This window comes from Mytilus galloprovincialis, chromosome 14 (genome assembly GCF_965363235.1).
Source record: "Mytilus galloprovincialis chromosome 14, xbMytGall1.hap1.1, whole genome shotgun sequence".
NCBI lineage: Eukaryota > Metazoa > Mollusca > Bivalvia > Mytilida > Mytilidae > Mytilus > Mytilus galloprovincialis.
In genome coordinates this window covers 16404407-16416015 of record NC_134851.1, presented here as the reverse complement: position 1 = coordinate 16416015, position 11609 = coordinate 16404407, and the positions used below count along the sequence as shown (strand labels likewise).

At 33.1% G+C, this 11609-nt stretch overlaps 1 long non-coding RNA gene across 1 annotated transcript; it reads left to right on the top strand.

The window, feature by feature from the left end:
* Positions 1–5960: 5960 nt before the first annotated feature.
* On the top strand, positions 5961–6732 carry LOC143058205 (uncharacterized). Its single transcript, XR_012972941.1, has 2 exons — positions 5961–6085; positions 6364–6732. It is a non-coding gene; the product is annotated as an uncharacterized LOC143058205 (long non-coding RNA).
* Positions 6733–11609: the final 4877 nt, after the last annotated feature.

Sequence of the window (11609 nt, the reverse complement as noted above, 5' to 3'; positions counted from 1 at the left end):
ATTGTTACACCCTTGAATTGTTTGTCAAAATTTAGGCTAATGAAAAATTCATGAATGAAAGTAACCCAATTTACACACGGAGATTAGTTCACATTGCACCACAATATTAATACTAGGAAAGGTCCATGAAAAGATAAGCTAATATAGATACTGCAGTATATGGTGTAACACTGAAACTAAATCAATTTTTGATGTAACAAAGACAACAAATTTGAAAAATAGTTTATAATAAAAAAAAGTATGAGACCCAATTGGATTTAGTCAACTTTTTTTTTCATCTGCACCATGCATTTCTGATATCCTGTAACCTTTCACCAAAAATTGATTGTGGTATATTCAGAAACATGAAAAGAAAACCAAAATTGTGTCCTGTTACATCCATGAGTTTAAAGTGAAATTTCTTGAATATGGTTCAAAATTAGACAGAATACTGCTAGTATTTAATCTGTTTAGAGATAATGAACAGACTTAACCCTACACAGATGTTAAATTGTTCATAGAATTTCTGAAAACCAGTATTTAGAAGAAGTTTTGGAGTCTGTGTTACATCATTCAATGAAATGAAAAAATGCCACTAATATCATGTTGCATGAACAAGTTATCTTTTTGCATACAGAAATGGAAAGGCCTTGATCCCTAGGTTTAATTTACAGTGGCCTTTTCATTTTATGAGTAGTTTTAAATTTTCTAAAAAGACAGTTTTGGATGTAACAAAAATTTCATGACAGTAAATTCTGACCCATATATTAACGGGGCTTGACACTACCTAATTATATACTGTTCCGCAGTGGCGGATCCAGAAATTTTCATAAGTGGGGGACCACTGACTGACCTAAGAGGGGGCCCGCTCCAGTCACGCTTCAGTGATTCCCTATATAAGCAACCAAATTTTTTCCCAAAAAGGGGGGGGGCGGGCCCCCTCCCCCCCCCCTAAATCCGCCTCTGGTTCCCAGTGTTAACTAAGCGTCTTTTTCGAGGTCACTTGCATTACTAATTGTCTATTCTTTTTCCTTTCTGTATTCACTGATTTTGACATGCATGTCAGTGATACAATTGTATTATATCTGTCTTCTATATTTGGCTTATAGAAATTGACACATGAAAACAAGAATTGTAATGTAACTGCACCAATACCTGAACCTATTTGGACGGCACAGTTTATATCTTATTTATCTAAGAAACAGACACAAGTTTCGATTATGTATTCTAATTAAATATAAAGTTCCACCAATAATTTGTAAAAGTTACTGTACAAATCCTAATTGGTTCCACAAATTTAATTTTGAAACTGTTTTCACTGAACTGATCTTTTAACGACTCAAGATTCTTTAATGGATACCTAAACTGCACCAGTGGCGTAGCTGGGTGATATTTACGTGTACGTCCGAACCTTGGTGAGGGGTCTGAGGGGGTGACAAAGTGCAAACCGCTCAATGCCACCCCCTGCTGGTAATTGGTTCGAGGGGACGGAACCCCAGAAAGCGATCGAGTTATCGAGAATGACATACCATTCCTGTCAGTAAAAAATCATTGATAGTAACATACTTTTGAATCTAAATGGTATATTTTTATGTTTAATTTTGAACTTATTCATCGTGTTAATTGGCAGCTAACGGACATTGGTTTTAGCGAAAACGTTCAAACCAATATTACTTTCAAATTGTTTAAAGTCGTGAGTGAGCATACAATCGACAAAAGCACCTTTTAATGAACACGAAAAAATGTTTTCTTAGAGATGCAATATAAAAAAATTCTGGAACACGATTTCTTTCCACAAGAAGTGAATCAATTTACCAGTCTTTTCCAATAATTTAAAAAAAAAATATTCTTTATTATATTTTCTTGATCTGGAATTTAACGTGTGCCAATATATCACATTTTATGAAGGTTTATAAATTGAGCATGTAAAACAATTAATTGCGCAAAGAAAAGTCTAGCTATCAGTAAAGAACTGAAAAATGAACGAAAACAGATGCTTTCAAAATTTTGCTTTAGACATTAATCATAGAAAAAACTTCTTCAAAATTTTCATAAAATTCGACAAAAAGATTCGACAAGTAGTTAATGTGATTAAGAAATAAAAAAAAAATTAAGCCCAAACTGTGACCACTTATTAATTGCAGAAAGAAATACCCTTTATCCGTAAAATACGGGGAAAATTAAAGAAATAATTGCAAAATTATATATTGCACTGGATACTCTTTTGATCATAAACATTATTTTTAACAGAGAGTCATTCAAAAAACTTTGTCCACATTCGGAACCTAAAAATTGACGGCGCTGATGACGCTATGTCTCGCTTTTTCGACATAAGTTACATGCTCGACAACAATGCAAACCGCATATCGAATCTCAGCAGATAATGAATTGCTTTAATATAAGAAAAGAACACAGAATTCACAGTAGATTCAGACTTTTACAGAAAATTGGAACAAATATGTGAAATGAACTATTTGATTAAAGTAAATTTAGTCCCTTTTTATTGAAAATTACAATCCATTGAAGAGAGTTCTAGCACAAGGCTGATGTGCTTTTGACCAGTTTTTTTTAATTATATTTAGATAAAAAAAAATAAATTCAAAATTCAAGTGTACGCCCGGGCGTTTTGACGTCAACGTAGCTACGCGCATGTGCACGCATGCATAACTTCATTTCGAAGACTAGTAAGACTTTAGGTAGAGGCAGGTCCAAAAAAAAGGGAGATCGGGGTTGAAAGTTGAAACCCCTCTTTTTTTCAATAAGATCAATGCTTTTGAATAATATATGGTGATAGATATTAGTGCGGATGAGATTAACCGTCTGGCAGACTAAAGAGTAATGGGCAAAAAAAAAAAAAAAAACACCAAACGAGTTGAAAAAAAATGTTAAAAAATCTTTAGAGAATAATGGGGTGCCAAAAAGAAACAATAACGCTACCAACAATAAAGAATTGGGTAAAATATATATTGATTTATTAATACAGAAAAGAACAATGTCCAGAATACAGGTATCAAGTATTTACATAATATTCATTACGTTTAAGATTAGAGAATAGTAGCGAAAAAAAAGATACAGAAATGAAGGCCCCTGCTTGGTGACTCCTGCACTTGCTTAGTTTCCTGTGTTATCTATTCTGACATCGGACTTGGACTTCTTTTAAACTGAGTTTTTATTTGCATTTTGTTGTGCGTTTGTTTATTATAGACTAAATTGGCTAGAGGTATAGTAAGAGGATTGAGAGTTCACAGAATATGGTTAACTCTGCCGCGTTTTCATGCCTGTCCCAAGTCGGAAGTTTTGGCCTTTGTTAGTCCTGGGACTATAACACTAACATAGACTATTACTGTATAATTAAGGTCTTTTCTTTTCTTAATGGAAAGACCTTACTGTATTTCGTTTGTTTATTAAGGTCTTTTCTTTTCTTAATGGAAAGACCTTACTGTATTTCGTTTGTTTATTAAGGTCTTTTCTTTTCTTAATGGAAAGACCTTACTGTATTTCGTTTGTTTATTGTTTTTCTTCTGATTATTTTTTTTTTCTTCTGCCAAAATTTGTTCTTGCGATAAACATTTGTTTCTCAATATGTCGCTTAGATATTTGGTATATGATATCGAACAGTTTATGCGCTTTTGAAATTTACCCTGCGTAACCGAATACTTTTCTTTGTAGGAGTTATCTCCCCAAACACTGTTTTCCTTGTATCCACGACTCCTTCGCAACCGTAATGGATTACGACAAATTTATTTTACAAAATTGCTTGTTATATCCTTCTCATGATTTGTCCTATTTTGACCGAAGCGATATGAATGTTCCATATGAGAGTTATTTCCCCTCATGCATTTGATAAGTGATATGCATTTCTATCTTGTAAACCATAAGTGATAGAGACCTAGGATATTTTGATTTGAGGTCCTTGGTCCAAAAAAAAAATGAAAATTAGGTCAAGGTCAAAGGTCAAGGTCATATTCTAATTTTTGAATTTGGCTTATTTTCACTCATTTTTATTAACCTTATAAGATATCGACAAATTATTTTGACTAAATTGTTAGTTGCGACATGTTGTAACTTAATAATTTTAATTGAAAGAGTGCGTAGACAATGAATGGGAGTTTTTACCCCTATCATATCTAACATTATGTGTAAAGTGATATAACTTACTAACCATACATATTAGAGACCTAGGGTCTTTTGACTTGAGATCCTCAGTTTGTGACCTTGAAATTGAGGTCAATGTCATAGGTTAATTTGACGTTCTAGATTTTGACCTTGCTTTAAATTCATATCTATATATCATAAAGCCATATGAACTGACATTTTAGACTGAATTTTAATATTTTAATATCAAAATAGATATTAACTGGTGGAAAGACCTTCAATTGTTCTCTGAACAATTGATTTTTAATTATTATTTTTTTTCTTTCGCCGCTTTCAAAGTAAATCGTCAAGAAAAGTACGCAACATATCAAAATGATCTTTGGTAACAAGTATCGGGTTAATAAAAGCTATCTTGTATTAGGGGCACCAATGTTTACTATTTACCTTATAGGAGTTATCTCCCCAATTACAAAACACACTGTTCTCGCTACTCCTCATCAACTATAAGACTTAGCGGCAAATGTTTTTTTTTAAAAATGTTCCTTGCCAGAAGTCACAACTTCAAATAATTTTAACCGAATCAATCCAGTGACTTCTTATAGGAGTTATTTCCCCTTGAATATTTTACTTTTCAATATGCAAATAAATCTTATGAACCGTAAGTTGTAAAGACCTCGGGTCTTTTGATTTGAGATTATTGGACCATAACTTGAAAATATAGGTCAAGGTCAAAGGTCAAGATCATGTTTTAGATTTTCGTATGTCTTTGATTTCCCTATAATTCTTGAATGGTTATAGATACAGAAAATTTAAGTAGTGCAAAATGCTTGGTACTTCAAGGGGCAACTTTGTTACATTATGACTGTATTGGTGTTACCATTATGTAAGGGACATAACCCAATTTATGGTTTATAAAAAGCCATTATTAGGCAAAACTATTAACCAAAAGGTACTTGACCCATAGGTTTTTTTTGCAATGACATTGTTGAGCAATGACCTTGACGAAGGTCACAAGGTCAAATGTCAAGGTCATGTACTAAGAGGCAAATTATGTGATTTTGGCACTATTTAAAGAGTTTAATGTGTGTTTGAATTCCAATCAATCAATCATTCAATCAATCAATCAATCAATCAATTAATCAATCCATAAATCAATCAGTGCATGCGTGTTTCCGTTTCATGTGTTTAATATGGGGTCCAAGATCTTATTTGTTTCTTTTTCATTTATTTCAAGATACACTATTCAACGTGTTTAATCAATCAATTAATCAATCCATAAATCAATCAGTGCATGGATGTTTCCATCTCATGTATTTAATATGGGGTCCAAGATCTCGTTTGTTTCTTTTTCTCTTGTTTCAAGAGACCTTATTCAACGTGTTTAATCAATCAATCAATCAATCAATCAATCAACCAATCAATCAATCAATCAACAAATCAATCAATAAGTGCATGGATGTTTCCATCTCATGGGTCCTAGATCTCATTTGTTTCTTTTCGCTTGTTTCAATTGACCCTATTCAACGTGTTTAATCAATTAACCAATCAATCAATCAATCAATCAATCAATCAATCAATTGATCAATCAGTCAGTATATGTTTCCGTCTCATGTGTTTAATATGGGGTCCAAGATTAATTTGTTTCTTTTTCACTTGTTTCAAGAAACCCTATCCAACGTGTTTAATTAATAAACCAACCAACTAACCAACCAACCAACCAATCAATCAATCAATCAATCAATATATATGACAGTATAATTACAACAAAATGGAAGGAAAGACCTATCAATTATTCAAGAAGAATTGAACTTTAATTGTCCCAACGGTTCGTCTTGAATTTTTTTTTCAATTTTAGTTGATTTATAATATGTTTATATTTTAGGTGTTTCACTTGTTCATTAAAGAAGAATAAGGAACAATGAGGTAGATATCTTCTTCGAGTGTATCCCAGTAATGGACGGTGTATTGGAAGGGGAACCATGCAATTGTTGAAGATGAAAAACATGAGCCGGTAAGTTATTTTCATTGCTTAATTTTTATTGAATAAAAAGTTGCCATGTTTTTAAATGATTAAGATAATTAACAAAATATATAAATTAACAAATTGATTGGTTTATGACGACACGCGCTTTTGTCGATTACCTAAACACTTATTTTATCACTTATTAAATCCAATTATTTAAATGAATATACAAACGTCAGTGAGTCAATTATCTATATTTATTTAATTATAATTTAATTCACTACAATAACATTATCATATTTTAAATTTCCTTTCTTATCCTGCAGGATGGCATAGACGCTTCAATGACAAATCTGGACGGGTCCACCTTCACTTCAATGGGAAAGTTCCTGCCTCCCGTAAGGAAGCCAAGACCGTTAAACTAACCCACAGAATCGTTAGTGAGCAGCAATTAAGTGACACGGTACCAACGAGAGACCCATCGCCAGATGCAGGGTAAACTGGTTGACTTATGGGACCGGCTAGACGCCAACACACTGAAAACCTCAGAGTTCCTCAAACAGATTGGGTATATGGAAGCACCACCTGTTCCTGGTCCAGCACACATACCAGACTCCGACTTTTCCGACTCCGAGTGAATGATAACTTAGTTGTGTACTTTGTGTTTGACAATCAATATATACTATGTCAACTGATTTTATTGTTTTGTTTAAATGTACTCTATGGAACGCCAGAACTGCCTTATGTTAAAAACTTTCATGATATGATGGTACTTTGACATTATACGATGGTACTTTGACATTATACGATGGTACTTTGACATTATATGATGGTACTTTGACATTATACGATGGTACTTTGACATTATATGATGGTACTTCGACAGTATACGATGGTACTTTGACATTATATGATGGTACTTGGACATTATACGATGGTACTTTGAAATTATATGATGGTACTTTGACATTATACGATGGTACTTTAACATTATACTTTGCTTTGTCAATTTCAAGTAGCTTGGGTGTCCTTTGCTATTTTGATTTTACATATTTATATCACCAGATCGATCAACATAAAAATTGGTATACAAGCATATACAAGAATGAAGGACACTTGTATTTTTTTTTACATTAATCAGTACAAATGCTATATCATTGATAACTCTTATAAATAGTTATCATTGATGTAAACGGGAAACACCCTTAAATGTGATAAAAAAAACAATCCATAGCAAATGAACTTTAAGAAGGATTTCCAAATATCATTCTTCAAAAAAAAAAAAATCAGTCAGATTTTACTGTTGTCAATTGCCATTTGAAAATAACTTTCATATTTTCTTTCTTTTCCCCCTGTGTTTCTATTGTTGATATTGTACCTTTGACTATGGATTGATGCTTTAAAAAATCATAAAATTCCATTTTCCGCCGCAGTTAATTTTTCCATAGCAGATAAGATTGAACTATGATGAAATAATCTAATTATTTAGATTTTAAAAAATTTGAAATCAAAGTTTTCTGTTGTCAACTACATTTTCAAATGCAAACTCCAAACCTCCGTTCGACAGATGTTGTATGTACAGTATACAAATGGATCGACATAATAGAAAGGTTGACTTTTACTTTCATTATTCTGGAATAAAAAGTGGTAATTTTTATTGAAAGTTCTATCGACAATAGAATAATACAGATACATTCAAAACCAATGTTATGTCAATTTACCCAAATTATGAAGACTTTATTTAAATACACTTACGAGATACCACGTGTCATAATACAAATATATCTCGATGAGCAATTTAAAACTATCAGAGTTTTTATAATAATTTCTTAAACAATTAACTTGGGCTATCTCGCTTGGAAATGTCCAATATTCTTGACCATGTTTCCAATTAAAATACGAATATGAATACGAATACGAAAGTTTTATTTTGATTCGGTTTACACATAAGCTCTTAAGAGCTTTTTACCGAATATAAAATGACATAAACACAACATTTAAACACACAAACATGCGGACAAAATATATAACAGCATAGGCACATTGAAAATCATGCAAAGCACTACTAAAATACTTATCTAAACAAACAAAAGCTGAATCACAACTAAAATTAAGCACAAATAAAAATATAGCACACATGCAAACATTTAAGGCATACTAGCATGTTAGAGCAACTTCTAAAATATGACAAAGCTTATCTACATGCAGAACGACAACATTTTGAACACAAAAGAGGAAGAACTTATTGAATTTCAAGACCAGAGTTCAATGGTCGTAAATAGACTTAAAATTTTATAAGAAGAACCTACATGCAATATAGGGTCAACAATGCATCTATTTAAATTTAACACTATTAAAAATAGGTTTGCTGAACCCAGTTGAATGTCTTCAGGTCAGTGATGTAGTTACCTCATAGCATTATGGACACAAATTGGGGGTTTGTGTATAGTTCCCCTCATGGAAGTGCCCTTATTTGTTGGGGAGCACATTATTTGAACAAAGACTATAGTTGATTGTTTGTATTAATTAGATTTAGTTGAAGTTGTTAAAAGGTCACTTGAATAAGAGATACTTTGAATGTTTGAGTATGCTTTTACATCACAAGTAAAGGTGGGGTAAGCTTATATCACCACTTATCCCAACCTCAAACAACTTGACCCAATGCAATTGACTTCCATTATGTCTTTCATTTGATGAAGAGAGACATGTTGTTTGAGTCTCTCTCGTTCTTTTCAGTGACGCTTGTCTAGGCCACACCTTGTTTGTCTTTTTACCTAGACTTTAGATGTATGGCACATGAGTGTATTGCCAGAATGTGTGTCGTGACCGTCAGGTCAAATTACCGTTTTAGTGTTAACTTGCCTCAAGCATGTTTCTATCTTTTTACCCAGCCTTCAGATATTTGACTTTTACACATATGGTGTAAAATAATTGTTGTAACTTTGACAAATTTCTTCCATCATAGATAGTGGCAGATTTCGTTTAATGGAAATGCAAACAAACAACTTTTGAGTTGATTGATATAAACAAGGATTTGTATAGTAAGATACTATACAAATCCTTGATATAAACTAAAAAATTATGTATGAAAATTTATGTACAATGGTTTAGTTCACTTTGTAATATGAGTGCTGTAATCGTAGAAGACTCAGTGAACACAGTGTTGTACATGTATTTGTATGCTTTCATGTGCTATGCATTATACTCATAAATGAGCACGAGTGAGTACATAGAGTGAATTCATACTCTGATTTTGTCAGTCAAAATTGAGGTAAAAACAATCTACGTTAGCGATATTGTGGAAAATATCTTTAACAATAAAATCAAATGTTATAGAAATGTTCATAGCAAGGTTCTGACCAAGTGCATCCTGGCCAACACAGGCTATTACAAACTATACGATGCTGAAATTTTAAAGATCAACTTGTAATAATTTATCAACAAATAATTTCTTGTAATAATGTCCCAAAACTTTAAAAAGTCATTTATTTCAAAGTTTTCATGAGAACGGTTGACTTCTTTCAATGCCTGTCTAGACTGTTCGTTGATTAAATGGCTAATTGGGGCAAATATTGGTCGGCCCCCTTTTTCTGTGTTATTCGATTTAATTTGTCCTTCAAGTCCATACTCTAGTAATTCGGTTTCACTAAGCTGTATGCCTACTGGGTTTTGAAGTTGGCCAGATGACAACAAAATTAAAAGAGACGATTTAACTGTACGCATCCTATGACCAGCCCATGCTGTTTTCCACCGTTGAAGCCTTCTGTTTATCTCCCCTATATTTTGAAATGTAGTGCTGCTAAATGCTGAAGGTTGAATGGATCTAGAATATCTTGATCTTCCATATAAAAGAATAATAACATAAGACACCCTCAAATATGTCCCTCCACAATCTCTCAAACCCTTGATTGTGGGAACTCCGGCCTGTTGTCATACTTCCATCACCCCTTTCACTGAGTATAAATGCAACTGAACACGCTTTCCAGTCTCCTGTCCGATCTGACCCTTAGAGGCACACCAAAGTTGGCGACACCTGACAAAAAACAGTTTAAGACTGTTAGAGACGTGTTGTTTTCACAGCATTTAAGAAACATTGTCATTCTGTTTAAACCATCAACACCACACCTATTATTATGAATCGCCAGTGTACAAGCTTATGGTTAGTGTCTATATGCCACAAATAGTTAAGCTAGCCCCATTACGTCATTAACTCGTCTGTGAGGTCTTCCTGATTTCCTTGTTTGAGCTCCAGATGAATCAGCCTAACGTTGAATAGAGTCTCTTAGACGCCATCTTTGTACTCTAATGCCTTTGGCAATTAACATATGCTGAAACATATTTTCACCACACAGAGGAAACTCTTGAATAGTTTCTCCCAATACAACATCACTAGGGTCATCATCATTAAGTTCAGAAAATATACGTTTACTCAGATCAAACTGTGCCATTCTTCGATATGTTCAGTTACGAGCAAAATCTTTGCAACATCCTAGGTCAAAATCCATAATCAAGTAAATTTTCAAGTATTGATTTGTCTATGTCAAATTAAGGAGGTCCGGAACTTCCTTGAATTTTCTGTGGTTTAAAAGTCCCATATTTAATACACTCAATTCGACGCTACATCATGTCTGCTGTATTTGAAACTCCTGAAGCTTCTAATTCATGTCTCGAAAGCAGACCCACAATGTTTGGTGTTATCTTTTCTCTTTCAAAATGCACAAACGCATGCTTCAAATCAACCTTCTTTAGTATACTCAACATGAGTGATTCTTGCATTTTGTTTTTCTGCTCCATTTATGGGCATTATGTTTTCTGATCTGTGCGTCCGTCCGTTTGTCCCTTCGTCCCGCTTCAGGTTAAAGTTTTTGGTCGAGGTAGTTTTTGATGAAGTGGAAATCCAATCAACTTTAAACTTAGTATACATGTTCCCTATGATATGATCTTTCTAATTGTAATTCCAAATTAGAGATTTTCCCCCATTTTCACGGTCCACTGAACATAGAAAATGATAGTGCGGATGGGGCATCCGTGTACTGGGTACACATTCTTGTTTTTTCTAATTTCCTATGATTCCTTTTGCCTTTACAAAATGACAAAGTACCATCGTATAATGTCAAAGTACCATCATATAATGTCAAAGTACCATCGTATAATGTCAAAGTACCATCATATAATGAAAGTTTTTAACATAAGGCAGTTACGGCGTTCCATAGTACTCTGTATCGTGTGCTATGTATATCTTTCTGTATGTTTCAGTGCTTGATATTGCCAATCATGTAATCTACCGTGCTTTAGGCTGATTTGAATGCAATTAAAATAATTATGTTCTTGTTATGTATTGTTAATTGATGATTATGCAGAGTAACCAATAAAGATATTAAATATTTGTATAAGTCTTTATTTATTAAATTTGATTTGTTGAACTACTAGTAGTGCAATACCACACGTCTACAGGACACATACAATATCATACAAAAAAAAAAACCCGAACAAACAAACAAACAGAAATTATTTTTTTCCCTACACTGCATTTTCACCTTCAATTTATACCCTTAATATTACAAAAAGTCTT